This window comes from Equus caballus, chromosome 16 (assembly GCF_041296265.1).
Source record: "Equus caballus isolate H_3958 breed thoroughbred chromosome 16, TB-T2T, whole genome shotgun sequence".
Classification (NCBI taxonomy): Eukaryota; Metazoa; Chordata; class Mammalia; order Perissodactyla; family Equidae; genus Equus; species Equus caballus.
Window position 1 is genome coordinate 5,779,931 of NC_091699.1, and position 14,646 is coordinate 5,794,576.

The 14,646-nt window shown below is 38.2% G+C and overlaps 1 long non-coding RNA gene across 2 annotated transcripts; it reads right to left on the reverse strand.

Moving 5' to 3' along the window:
• Positions 1 to 1,439: 1,439 nt before the first annotated feature.
• LOC138918174 (uncharacterized) lies at positions 1,440 to 12,390 on the reverse strand. 2 transcript variants are annotated; one of them, XR_011427139.1, is made up of 3 exons: positions 11,130 to 12,390; positions 2,616 to 3,633; positions 1,440 to 2,450 (listed from the first exon to the last, which is right to left on the reverse strand). It is a non-coding gene; the product is annotated as an uncharacterized lncRNA (long non-coding RNA). The 2 variants fall into 2 exon arrangements; XR_011427140.1 differs by lacking the exons at positions 1,440 to 2,450; positions 2,616 to 3,633 and adding exons at positions 3,647 to 4,276; positions 7,686 to 7,894 and having other exon boundaries at positions 11,130 to 12,384.
• Positions 12,391 to 14,646: the final 2,256 nt, after the last annotated feature.

Consider the following 14,646-nt stretch of genomic DNA (forward strand, 5'->3'; position numbering starts at 1 on the left):
TGGGCCTTTTCAACTAGCATCTGCAGTGAGGATGGTCTCGTGGGACTTAGCCCTTAACTTGTGAGCTGTGGTGCCCACTCTGAGTAGTCAGCGTTAGAACAGAGTTGAATTGTGGGACACCCAGCTGGGGTCAGAGGATGGCTTGGTGTGTGGAGCATCCTCACATCTGGTGTCAGGAGTGCTATGTGGCAGTGGTGTGAGAGTCAGGAGGCACCCGGGAGGAAGAGTGTTTTTCCCGTACAGGCACCATCACATTGATGGGAGAAATATTTAGCATTACAGCCATGGTAAGCAATCGGGCGAGATGCATTAAAGATTTGAAAGATGCATGTAACATCATCTCATTTTTCCAAACAGTCAATGATCCAAAAAACATACCTACTTTATGTATCTACCTATCTATCCATCTGTCTATCTAGGCGTATCTACGTATGGGGAAAATAAAAAGATACCCACTAGCTTGTTGAGATGTGGGGCGGGGGTAGAAGTGGAGAAGACTTAGGGTAACCCAGCAAAAAGCAAAAGAAAAAAAGGCTGTGGTTGATCAATAAAGCACGCGCATATTCACACTGGTGCATCTAGGAAAAACTGTGTGAATATACATGGAATATTTTAAAAATTATTTAGGAAATATGGGGGAAAAGTTGCCATTTAATATAGCAGTGTAAACTTTTAGGTTTCCCGGGAATGAGGTGGATGTAGAGGCCTGTATATAGAGAACTTTGCGTCTTACTGAGAAACATAAAGAAGGCTGGACAGAGGCATTGCGTGTTCCCAGGAGGAGACTCGATACTGCAACACTGTCTGCTCTCAAATTATTTTTCCCTGTATTGCAGCTCCCATAGGATTTTTATGTTGCAATTTGGTGAAATATTCTGTATTTCACGGAAGAGAAACAGCCCACTTTGGGGGACCACAAAAGGCGTACAACAGTAAGCAGGACAGCATGGCAGTGGTGCAAGGCTGGGTCGTGGGTGGGTGACCAACTGTCCCAGTTTGCCCGGGACTGAGGGTGCCCAGGACCGGGGCTGCCAGCGCTAAAACTGACACAGTCCTGAGCACACTGGGGTGCCTGGTCGGCATAGCCGTGGGAAAGAGCGGGCAGCCCAGAAGCAAACGTTCACAGGGAACAGAGGGTCACACATCAAGGGGCAAAGGAAGGACTCTGTAAGAGGTGGTGCTCAGAGGAATGGTAACTATTTGGAAAAGAGCAAATCAGACCCCCCTCATACCATATTCCAAAATAAATCCCATATGGTTTGGTGAATTAGATATACATAAAAAGTGAAAACGTGAAACAGTGAGAATCTCTATAGGTAAACATTTCTGCCATTCTGATGTAGGGAAGAACGTTCTAAGAATAAATACAGCAGAAGATACTACAGAACAAAATACTGATCCATTTGAATATAGAGTTTATTTTTCATATACATCAGGAAACAGCACACATAAATGAGAAAGGGAAATTATAAATTGGAAGAAAGATTTGCAAAAATGAATGTTAGGCAAAACCTGCCTCAGCCAGAGGAGCCCAGAGAGCCCTGGCGGCTAACCGTGTGACGGCATCCGGGGTGGGACCCTGGGACAGTGAGGGCCATAGGTGGGAACACGGAAATAGAGTGACGTGTGGACTGTAGCTGGAAATAGGGCGTCAGTACTGGTTCATTAATATCGGCAAATGTGCCATCCCACGGAAGGTGTTCACAGCGCGGAAACTGGGTGTGGGGCATGTGACAGCTCTCTCTACTATCTCCCAACTTTCCTGCAACTCCAGAGCTGTTCTAAAATCAAAGTTTATTAAACATATTCCTGATAAAACTGGCTAAAACGTATACTATATAACTATATAAAACATAATAGAGAACTTATATTATATATAACATATATGCATACATGCACACATAACATATAATACATATACCATAATGTATAATGTAACATAATATATAACTATACAACATACAAATTAGACAAATGAACATCTAAAGAAACTTGGGCAAAGCATTTAAATAGGTGAATAACAGAATAAATCAGTTTTACGCTCCTAAACTGCCACTGGGTTTGTAAATGGTTTCGTCGCTTCTGGAAAGCTGTGTGCTAGCATGGATTAAGAGCCTTAAGATGTTCACACCTTTCAACTCAGTGAGTCCACTTCAGAGTAACCACCCTGCAGGCATGACCTGAGGTGCACACAGAGTTTGATGGGCAAAGATGTTCTTCCTGGGCTGTGTGTGATAGGAAATAATTGGAGACGTGCAGCACTCAGGGCCTCTTGTCGTCAGCTTTACGGTCTGTGCGTACTCTGAGCCTCTTCAAACGTATGGAAGAAGAGTGTGGCATCAAAGGCGCAGGTTTTGCAGACACATCTGCATTCAAGTCGAAGCACCATCAGCGGCCGTGTGATTTGGGGCAAATCACTTCACATTCTTTCTAAGGCCCAGTTCTCTCGTCTGTAAAATAAGGCCAATAACACATGTAATCCATAGGGGTTTTGTGAAAATCAAATGGGATTATTCAAGTTTTTAGCACAGTGCCTGGCAGATAGCTTAGTAAATAGCAACTCACACTAACTTACAGATGAGAAAATGGGAGCAGAGAGAGGATGAGTAACTTACCCAAGGTCACACAACTGGTGTCGTGAGCTTGGACTCAGACACAGAACACTTGACTTCACATCCCACGTTCGTAACCACAACTCAAGTCTTCACTCTTATTGATGCAGTTCTGCTGCTGCTGCGTAATGACCTGCGAAAATGCTCATGGGAAAACGCTGAGTAAAAAAAGTACATACAAAATTATATGTACTGTATCAATCTGATTTTCCCCTGAAATTTTTGTATGTGTACTAAACATGCATAGATGAAAGACTGGAAGGAAATAGGCCAATATATTAAAAGGATGATCTTTGAGTAAAGCGTTGAGCACATAGGAGATGCTGTGTTCTTGCTGTGATCACTTGTGCTGGTGTTCTGGTGACTCACCTAAGTGCCTTGGGTGTGAAGGCAGCTGTGTTCTTCCTGCTCAGGACTCACTTCCTGAGCTGAGCATTCGCATCGCACTCCATCTGTCTGGGAACACTCTCCCCACTGCTTCCGTGAAGGTGACTTTTTTCCCTTAGCTCTCTGTGTCTCTTTCCCTCTCTTTCCTATTTCTGTTTCTCTCTCTGTGCTGTGTTCTGTGTCCGTATTCCATTTCACCACTTTTCTCCTTAGCTGTGCTCAATCTGTGGTTTAACCTGTCCATTGAGTTTTTAATATTAAACATTTTTTTTATTTCTGGAATTCTCTTTCAAAACTACTTGGTCTTTTTAAAAACAAAAGTCTGTTCTTTCCTCCTGTTTTCTCCACGCCTTTAATCGTTTTAACACGGCCGTTTTAGCCTGTGTGTCAGGTGATTCCACCTTCTGAAGGGCTGGCGTCGAATGCGGCTGCTGGTTCTCACAGGGGCTTGTGGTGGCGCTGTCGTGTGCTCTGTGAGTTTTTCTTGTGCATCGTGCTCAGGGCGGCTTTGCCTGTGGGGATCCTGCGGGAAAGATGTCTCTCTGGAGGCGTCTTTGTTGCTTCTGGCGGGATTTGAGGGAGACCAACAGCGAGGGGTCCTTCATGCTGACTTTGACCTGGAGGATCACTGGACCTTGCAGGAGAGACACATCCTGAGGCCCAGGCCCGCGTGCAAGCAGGCTTGGAGCTCCCCGTCCTCATGGGGGACCTTTCCCTCTGACTCCCCAGGCCCAGGCTGTCTCCACGCTCCTGAGCCGGTTCTCGTCTATCTCGCCCTCACTGAAGCTGTGGGCCTGTGAAGGCTCCGACTTTCTGCAGGGGTCTTGATTCCAACCCCCGGCCCTACTGAGGTCCAAGGCTCTGTCTCCTGCCTCCACGTGGCCACCAGAACCTAAGCACCTCACTAGGGAGATGACCAAGCCACCGCGGCACAGCCTCAGAGCTGCTGAACTCCACCTCCGCTAAATGCTCTGGGCGTGGACCCCTAGGAGTTTCTTCAGTTACTTGCAAACTCAGCTGTATGGTTAACAGGCTGCTGTTTTTTAATCCTTATTTCTAAGTGTGTCGCCCTGTGGGAGGACCTGCAGGTGATTTTGGCCCCCATGTTACTGGCAATGGACCCCAAAGATTATTTTTAAGGGAAAACAGTCTTAGGTATCAGGCAACATTGACCTAGACATTGTTTTCTTTTAGAAGGTCATCCTGTTTCTTTCATAGGAGCATGTCAGTGGATTTTTTTCTGCCCTATTTCTTCATCTTTAAATAGTTTTTCTTGCCTAAAAACGAAAACAAAACTGTCAGCCTTCCAGTTACCTGTGCTCTGCTGTCTCCTGTGTTTTATTTTTATCCTAATCACGGCACATTTGGCAGGAAACCAAGTTTCTTGCCAGCTTCTTGCAAAGGACTCTCGTGAGGGTGAGGACAGGGATCCATCTCATATATGTGCTTGTAGATACACTATAAATGGGTCTTTTTTTAATTTCTTTTTTGCCAAGGAAGATTCACCCTAATCTAACATCTGTTGCCAATCTTCCTCTTTTTGCTTGAGGAATATTAGCCCTGAGCTAACATCTGTGCCAGTCTTCCTCTATTTCGTATGTGGGTCACCACCACAGCATGGCTGACGAGTGGTGTGGGTCTACACCCAGCATCCAAACCCCTGAGCCTAGGCTGCTGAAGCAGAGCACGTGGAACTTCAACAACTCGGCCATGGGTGTGGCCCCTGTGAGTCATTTATAAAATGAGGAAAATGACCAGAGTAATGATTCCTAACTTTTTTTATTAAGATTATGATAATTAACAACCTTGTGAAATTTCAGTTGTGCATTATTGTTAGTCATGTTGTAGGTACACCACTTCACCCTTAGTGCCCTCCCCCCACCCCACTTTCCCCTGGTAACTACCGATCAGTTCCCTTTGTCTTTATGTTAACTACCACCTATGAGTGGAGTCATACAGAGTTCATCCTTCTCTGTCTGGCTTATTTCACTCCACATAATACCCTCAAGGTCTATCCATGTTGTTGTGAATGGGACGACTTTGTTCTTTTTTATGGCTGAGTAGTATTCCATTGTATATATATATATATATATATATATATATAATCTCATATCATATCTTCTTTATCCAACCATCAGTTGCTTGGCACTTAGGTTGGTTCCATGACTTGGCTATTGTGAATAATGCTGCGGTGAACATAGGGGTGAATGGGACTTTTGGAATTGCTGATTTCAAGTTCTTTGGATAGATACCCAGTAGTGGCATGGCTGGGCCATAAGGTATTTCTATTCTTAACTTTTTGAGAAATCTCCATAATGTTTTCCATAGTGGCTGCACCAGTTTGCATTCCCACCAACAGTATATGAGCGTTCCTCTTTCTCCACAGCCTCTCCAACATTTGTCACTCTTGGTTTTGGATATTCTAACAGGTGTAAGGTGATATCTCAGTGTAGTTTTGATTTTCATTTCCCTGATCTTCCTGCCTTTACAACAGAAGTAAATATTTAAATGATGGTTATTTCTTGCTATTAACTCATGACCTATGTTAATTACCCATGATTTATAAATGCTCCTTGTTTATAGATTGTTTCATTAGGTTAGTTAAAAAGTAACTAGGGAGAAAATAATGAAAGGTGAACTGAAGTCAAATGCAGACTTTCAACTTTAGGATATCACCTCCACTAAAAAGCCTTGTTCATCCCAACAGGTGTACCTCAGAATCCCATTAACTCTGAATCTTTCTGAAAAGATTGCAGCTTCTATTTAGCCATCTTTTAACATCAGAAAGGTTTTAAAAAATTAAAACCAGATTAATCTGGTATTACTGATATTAAATGATTTTTCCAAATTTTTATTCTCCTCTTTTGCTTATACATTACTTGTACTTTCACAAAGTACTGGAATAACTTTCAATTTCACTTTATTAATGAGTAGAAACTGTTTAGTGTTGAGAATAAGTAGTAAAAGTTCCCTATCATACACTGAGGGATTATCCAAATTTGGATCTCTGCCTTCAGAGAATATATTTCCTCAATGCAGTACTTCTTAGAATTTTTATTTTTTAAAGAGAATTTTTAAGAAAAGGACTCGAATTTCTTGCTAAAAGTAGGTATATTTAATAATACAAAGAAAATTGGTTAGTATATTTCTCTATAAATGTGTATGCATGCACAAAAATTGAAAGTTATTATATTTTCAAAAATAACTTTTTATCTTTATCAAAAGTAAAGGTTTATTCTAGAAAATATACAAAACAGAGGGAAGAGTAAAGGGGAAAAATCCTACACATATAGAGCATGTTCATTTCTTAGTTTATTGTTACTTCTATAAAAATAAGATATTACAAACTATTTTAAATCAAGCTTTTCCCCTTCAGCAATATCTGGTGAAGATCTCTAAACGTTATCTGGTGTAGAGCTAATTTATCATTTTCAAATATTTGAAACACAAAAATTTGTGCTATTCCTTATTGATTAATAGTCACTTTGATTCTAGTCACTTTGACTCCAATATTTCAAAAATATACTTATCATTTATCTTTATATATATTCATTTTATTTCCAGCAGACAGTTCTTAAGAAAAGAATTGATGGAATGAAAGATGTATAAATATTTAATTTTCATAGAAGTTGCTCCTCTATTTTCCTTGGAACACATTGTGCATTTTCAACTTTTTAATTCAGGCTTCTTAGATTTTTATATCTGGTTATATTTTTTGTTTAATTATTACAGTTCTTTCCTTAAAAGGTGCCAATAATGTGCATGCTGATATCCCTTTGCCAGTTTACCATTTTCTTTCTACTCATGTTAATATTTTGTTCATTTCACCTTAATTGTGTATGCTTTCCTTGGCTCTACTATTCAAGCACTTGCCTTATTTTCATTAGTGATTATTCTGTTACTCATACTTCTGATTTGACCTTCCTTTCTGTGATGGCCTTATTTTACTCTTCAACATTTGTTCTTGAATTATTCTATTTCATTTTGTTATTCCTTTCCTAGATTTTTTCTGTGAGCCACTCATTCGCTTCTATAAAGATAGTTGCTTCATTATTATTTTTTTTAAATTCACAATAATATGCAGCCATACTTCCTTTGTGGCAAGATCTTTAAGGCAGTGTTCTCTCTTTGACATATATTAATGGTTTATTAATCCTTTTCTTACCTACTTTATACGTACATATATATATATAATATATATTAACACACATATATATTAATTTGTTTTATTTTTAGTTGTCATTCTTCTTTCTAAAAGTTTCTGTCTTCCTGGAATATTCAGAAAGTTCATATGGGGAGCAGCAAGATAAATATTCCTAATTCCCATGACACAGTTTTGTCTTTATGAATTAGAGTCTATTTAACATTTTTCCTCTGCAAAAAAGCAGATATCACTGAAGAATATCTCACCAAACAATATGCCCTTTCTGATATATATATATATATATATATATATATATATGTATATATTTTCAAACAAGCCTAAACTAAGGCTGTTCTTTTAAATGAATGTTAAAGGTCATCATTTTCATCATTGCAGTGGCTATTCTTCCTGAAGTTTTCATAATTTTTCAACTAGTTTCCAATAAAATGTTGCTTTCAATACCTTTCTCATGATAAAATTGATGCTAGGTTAATAATTTTCAACATAATACTATGCGTCAAATTTAGATATATAGGACAGACCTGATGGCACAGCGGTGAAGTTCACACGTTCCGCTTTGGCAGCCCGGGGTTCACAGGTTGGGATCCTGGGTGTGGACGTGGCACTGCTTGGCAAGCCACGCTGTGGTAGGCGTCCCACATATAAAGTAGAAGAAGATGGGCATGGATGTTAGCTCAGGGCCAGTCTTCATCAGCAAAAAGAGGAGGATTAGTAGCAGATGTTAGCACATCTGCCTCAAAAATAATAATAATAAATTTATATGTATATATTTTCATTCATGTGTACATATATATATTTGTCTGCTAGGTATATATACAAAGTGTGTATGTACGCATATGTATGTGTGTGTAGGTGTGTGGTGCATAGTGTGTATGTGGATACCTACATACATATGCACACAGTACTCTGGGGTACATATTTAATGTTAGTAAGTTTCCTTTGTAGGAAAATTTTAAAAATGAATATATGGGTACATCTTAATGTTAGTAAGTTTCCTTCGTAGGAAAATTTTAAAAAATCAATATATGGGTACATCTCATTATTTATTTACCCTTGTAAAATGCTCATTTGTATTGCTTCTAAGAACTGAATTGGATCTTACTATGTTCTTGTTGTTGGCAATAGCTCTGTGCTTGTCTAGCTCAAGTATATTTACTAACCATTTAATCTCAGGTTTTGGATTATTTGATGTACCTTAATACTGATTACATATACTCTTATGAGAGGAAAAAAAGAATAATAAAATCTACCACAAATGTACAAGAATTCTTTTCAGATTCTGTGTAAAGAAAGTCCATGGAAATATGTTATTTTTCACAATTGAAAGAGTAACCAGACATATAAGCATTTGGTGAATATATGTTCACTAACGTAAAGGAGAAGCTGAAGAGGAAAATACAAATACTACGAAAATGACCTAGGAATAAGTCAGTATTGAGTGATAACAAGTTCAAAATAAAATTTGATTTTTAGGTCAAGAAAAGCGAGCAACTAGAAAACATTTTTCGATATAGAGTAGAGGAGATTGTCAGGGTTTAAATCTAGTTTTAGAGAAGTGTTCCTGAAAACAGCCAACTAATATGAATTCCTATAGGGGAAAGACAATGAGATATGAATTCCTATAGGGGAAAGATAATAAATGGGCTGATAGTGGGACAATATACATATCTATATACATATATATATATTAGTAAATACAAGAGAAAAATAGGATTGCATTTGAAGTAAAGATATGTGATTGGTTACACTTTTTTGCTAGTCTTTTTTTATGCTGTCTACTTTGAAAATATATAAAGACAAAGCTGGCTATTTGAATAAAATAAATATTCACCCGAGTTTCCTTACTCAAGCTACTTATTACTAAGTAGTCATCTCTATTATCTCTAACATTCCTCCACTGAAACACATCTCACACATATAAAAGAGTGGTTATCACTGTTTCTGGGGGATACTGGTGTCAAGTTTTTCTAATTCTAACCAAAACCCAAGTGTGTGAACATCTTTATGCAGGCCCATTCCAGCGTCACCAGGGAAACATCATGCCATCAGTGAGATAATGAGCTGATAATAAAGATAGGAGTTGAATAATAGATCTAACACAACATAGAGATACAGAGCCAAGAGGTGATTTGAGGGAAAGAGCAATGACAACAACCAAAACACAACATCAGTCATGTGCAGTGATGGAACAAATTGTACACTATTCTAACATCAAGATATGATGTTTGAATATTGCTGGCCTTGGTACTGATTCGTGATGTTCCCTGCATGGTATAAATAGAGTTCTTATTACGCCTTTGGCCTTCTGTCTTGAACTTTCAAGTTTTAGGAGCCAAATAAAGCAAAGGAATTATATTATATGATGTAACTTGTCTGTAGATCCCAAGTCACTTCTCTTTGCATGTATGGAGAGTGTAAACTTTGACTAGCTGAAGCATGTTCAGGAGAACAGAACAACTTTATTAGATCAATCACAATCCATGATAATTCTTTTGTGTGTATCACAGTAGGTATATTTTATTATAGTAACATAGTGCTCAAGTTAGCCTAGCTAAAACACTAATGGAATATATTGGCCATGTTAGTGAAAAATACGAAGTAAGGTTGGCTTCGGGCTTGTTTTGTTTCAACAGTTAAAGTATGTCATCGTTATCTTGTTTGTTTCCATCTCTCTCTTTTACTAGCTGACATTTCGTCTGAAGACTGACTTACCGTTATGATTACAAGATGTCTGCCAAGAGTTCCCAGATCTTCATTATTCTGTAATGAACTAAAGAGTAAGATTGCCAGATGAAATTCAGAGCACCCAGTTAAATTTGAATTTCTGATAAACAGCATTTTTTTTGGTATAAGTATGTCTTATGAAAAATTATTCATTGTTTATCTAAAATTCAAATTTAACTGGTCATCCTGTATTTTACTTGCTAAATCTGGCAATCTTACTAAGGGAAGAAATACAGTTTTGCTTTGGGAAACTCTTAAAAACTGAGGAAACTTCTTTTCAGAAGTTCTCTCAAAATATCTTCTCATGTTTCATTTTCTCAATTTTGTCATGCATCATACCTGAATAAGTAATCATTCTCAGGAGATGAGATTTTGAATGTTTTGTTTAGACTGAGCTGCATGTTGCACTACATTTCCGGAGAAGTATAACCATAATACCCTAAAATTTTGGGTGGTTATGAAGAGTAGGATACTAGCTAACTGTTGAGGAAGTGACAGCAAGAGTTATATTTCAAAATATAATGGCAGAGGCAATGTAACATAATTTTAAATAATACAGAATTTGAAGCCACACTGTGTGGATCTTCTGTGTCTTAGCAATGTAACCTCGGGCAAGCTGCTTAACCCCTCTGTGCATCAGTTACTTCACTTTTGAAACTGGCCTTATAATAGTATCTACTTCATGATAGTTTTTATTTAATGTATATAAAGTACTTAAACAGTAGTTTACCTATAGAAAATCTTTATCTTATGATAATCAGCATAAGGAAAACACACCTCAAAATGACATTTTGGAAAATCTACAAATGAATTATCATTAATTCATGAATGTCCTAATTTAGACCGAGTGGAAGAGTACCCTTAAAAGTTATTTTTAATGATGTTTCTTGAGCATTTTGTTGGAAGAAAATTTATTGGAGCTGTGGACATCAATTTAGATACTTATTGAAGTTTAGCTAGTACCCAATTGTGTAATTTTCTTATTGTAGCAATAACAGTTAATATGAGATCTATCTACTTAATAAGTTGTCGTGTGTACAATACAGTATTGTTAACCATGGTCGCCATGTTGTAGAGCAAATCTCTAGAACGTCTTCATCTTGCGTAACGAAAACTTTACACCTATTGAATAACAGCTCCAATTTCCCCCTCCCCCAACCTCTGGCAACTACCATTCTTCTCTCTGCTTCTATGAGTTTGACTATTTTAGACAACTCATGTAAGTGGAATAATGTACTTACTTGTTCTTCTGTGGCTGGTTTATTTCACTTAGCATAATGTCCTCCAGGATCATCCCTTTTGTCCCATATGGCAGCATTTCCTTCTTTTTTAAGGCTGAAAAATATTCCATTGTGTGTATATGCCACGTTTTCTTAATCCATTCATCCATTGATGGGCATTCATGTTGCTTCCATATCTTGGGTCTTATGAATAATGCTGCAATCACACAAGAGTCCAGGTATCCCTCTGAGATCCTGATTTCAATTCTTTTGGACATATACCCAGAAATGGGATTTCCGGATCACACGGTAGTTCTATTTTTAATCTTTTGAGGACCCACCACACTGGTTTCCATGGTGGCTGTCCCATTTCTATTCTCACCAAGAGTGTACAAGGGTTACAGTTTCTCCACATCCTTGCCAACACACTAAAACAGTATGGTATTGGCATAAAGATAGACATATAGACCAATAGAACAGAAAAGAGAGCCCACATGGGTAATAAGAATACACAATGGGGAAAGGATAGTTTTTTCAACAAATGCTGGCAGGAACACTGGACATCTATATGAAAAAGAACGAAATTGGAACCTTAACTTTCACCATACACAAAAATAACTCAAAATGGATCGAAGACTTAAACAAAAATCTTGGAGCTGTAAAACTAGAAGAAAACACGGGGAGAAAGCTTCTTGACATTTGGCTTAGCAATTACTTTTTGGATATGAAATCAAAAAGCAAAAACAGATGTGGGGCTATATCAAACTAAAAAGCTTCTGCACAGCAAAGTTAATAGCCAACAAAATGAAAGGCAAGCTATAGAATGTGAGAAAATATTTGCAAACTATATATCTGATAAAGGATTAAGATCCAAAATATATAAGGAGCTCCTATAACTCAATAGCAATAATAAAAACAATATTCTCACTAAAAGTGGGCAAAGGACTTGAATAGACATTTATCCAAAAAAGACATACAAATGGGCAACAGGTATCTGAAAACGTGCTCAATGTCACTAAGCATCAGAGAAAGGCAAATTAAAACCACAATGAGGGGCCGGCCCGGTGGTGCAGCAGTTAAGTGCCCACATTCCACTTCGGCGGCCTGGGGTTCGCTGGCTCGGATCCCGGGTGCGGACATGGCACTGCTTGGCAAAGCCATGCTGTGTAGGTGTCCCACATATAAAGTAGAGGAAGATGGGCACGGATGTTAGCTCAGGGCCAGCCTTCCTCAGCAAAAAAGAGGAGGGTTGACAGTGGATGTTAGCTCAGGGCTAATCTTCCTGAAAAAAAAAAAAAAACCACAATGAAATATCACCAGACACCTGTAAAAATGTGACTATTAAAAAAAGTCATTGTTTCATAATTTCTGTAAATAATAAGACTAAATTATTCGTAGCTTTATGTCATAACTTCATCTTCACAAGTTCCTTACCATAATTGTTCAGTAGCCACATATATTTGCATATTCTCACAGACTAAGGTCCAGTTGAAAATTAGAGACTATCAAAGGAACAAAATGGAAGTATACTAATCAAACCTTATATTGATGCAATCTCTATCATCTTATCATATGTATTGGTAGCAGAGAAAGAGAGTTCCATGCATATTCTTATTCCACTTTTCCTTGTAAGAACCGCATAATATAGTAATTAGGTATCCAGTGAAATCTGAAAATTTATTTGGCATTCTGACATTGTCTTAGTCCATTCAGGCCACTATAACAAAATGCCATAAACTGAGCAGCTTATAACCAACAGAAATTTATTTCTCACAGTTCTGGGTGCCAGGAAGTCCAAGATGAAGGAGTTGGCAATTCCGGGTTTTGTGAGGGCCCAGCTTCTTCGATGGCTGTTTTCTTGCTGTGACCTCACGTGGTGGAGCACGCTGGTGCCTCTTTGATGAGGGCACTAAGTGCATTGCTAACTACTTCTGAAAGCCGGCACCTCCAAATACCCTCACAGTGAGGATTAAGTTTCGACATATGAATTTTGGGGCAACATAAACAGAAAGTCCACAGCAGATATTAAGAAAAAGTTTAGTGTCTTCATTTCTTTCTAACTAATCTGTTATTTGCTCTGAATTCTCTACCCGTAAGTAGTTTTCTGTAGCAGGCATAGGATGGGAGTTTTGGGGGACTTTGAAAGAGTCAACAGAATCCACTGGATTTATTTTAATGTTTTATACACAATCTCTGCTTGGAAAATGCAAGGAAATTTCGGTGTTTTTACTATGTGTTCCCTTTACCTGGTCCTGTGTTCATGGAGTGGAAGAGTTGAAAAAGGCTGTTAAGATAGAAAGAGAATGTGGCAATGAAGAAAACAGAGAATCTTCAGACTGTTAAGATAGAAAGAGAATGTGGCAATGAAGAAAATAGAGAATCTTCAGATGCATAAGGTGGCCTCTAGGTTCTCCTGAGCTGGTGTACTCCAAAGAGGGTTTGGCTCAATCCCATCCCTGGGTGTGCAGCTGGTAGATGTGTCTCATGTTTACGGCTTCCTTATGTTGGATCTCATCTCTTTTTACATTAATTTAGGCTGGTAGTCCTTATTAGCAATCTTTGCTGCTGCCTCATCATCCCTTGGCCCTTATCTCTCAATGTCTGCCAGGTTCTGCATTTGGATTCTTGCCTGGCTTGCCTTCGGCCTCCATTTCAACAGTGACTTTTACCTTTTGAGCCATAGCACATTTATTGAGGTCTTCTTGGCTCTCAGTTTGGTTACGTCTATTGACTCTAAAGAGCACGTGGAGATTTCTGGGTCTCACTATGCTGAAAGGAGATGAAAGATATTCAAGAGTGTCAGCTAATCCCTCTTCCCAGATAGCAAAGCTGATCCTCTCTCTTTTCTTTACTGGAACCCACTGACCGTGGGAGAAGAGCATTGTGTGGAGTATCTCCTTCATAAATCTCAGATATCCAGTGTCTAAAGACATATAAAATACTTTTATTACAGGTTTGAAATTTGCACAAGTCAGATTAAGACATCTGCCTAGATTCTTGCTTTTATATATGTGGCTTACTTCCATAAAATCCTGGGACCAGGACCAGTGGTGTTTCCTTCTTTTCTTTCACTATCTGGTTGGGAATTCCCTTATGCTAAACTCTGTCTATGATCAGGTCCTCAAAGCTTAGCTCTTGATATGATAAATGCAAAGAATAGGAATATAGGAAATAATTTTTTTATAAGCTTTATATTCAAAAGCTAAGTAATTTTCTATTCTTCACTATCTTGCAAAAAAATCCATTCATGCATATAATTAATGAATTCTTTAAGATATTTAAGAACACAAAGGATGAGTTCAATGTTAATTTGTATATACGTATATACCTATATACATATATATGTGTATTTCAAGATATTTCCTTTGGTACATTAATATGTAGAGAGAGCAGAATTCTCAGCTGCTACACATTTTTGGGGGGAACATGATCACATTTAAAGAAAACTTGTCAAAAATGTTAAAAAAGGGAAAAAATGTTGTAGAAGCTTGCTAGTGGCAAATAAACGGAGGCAATCTGTAAGGGAAAGGCTCCCTCA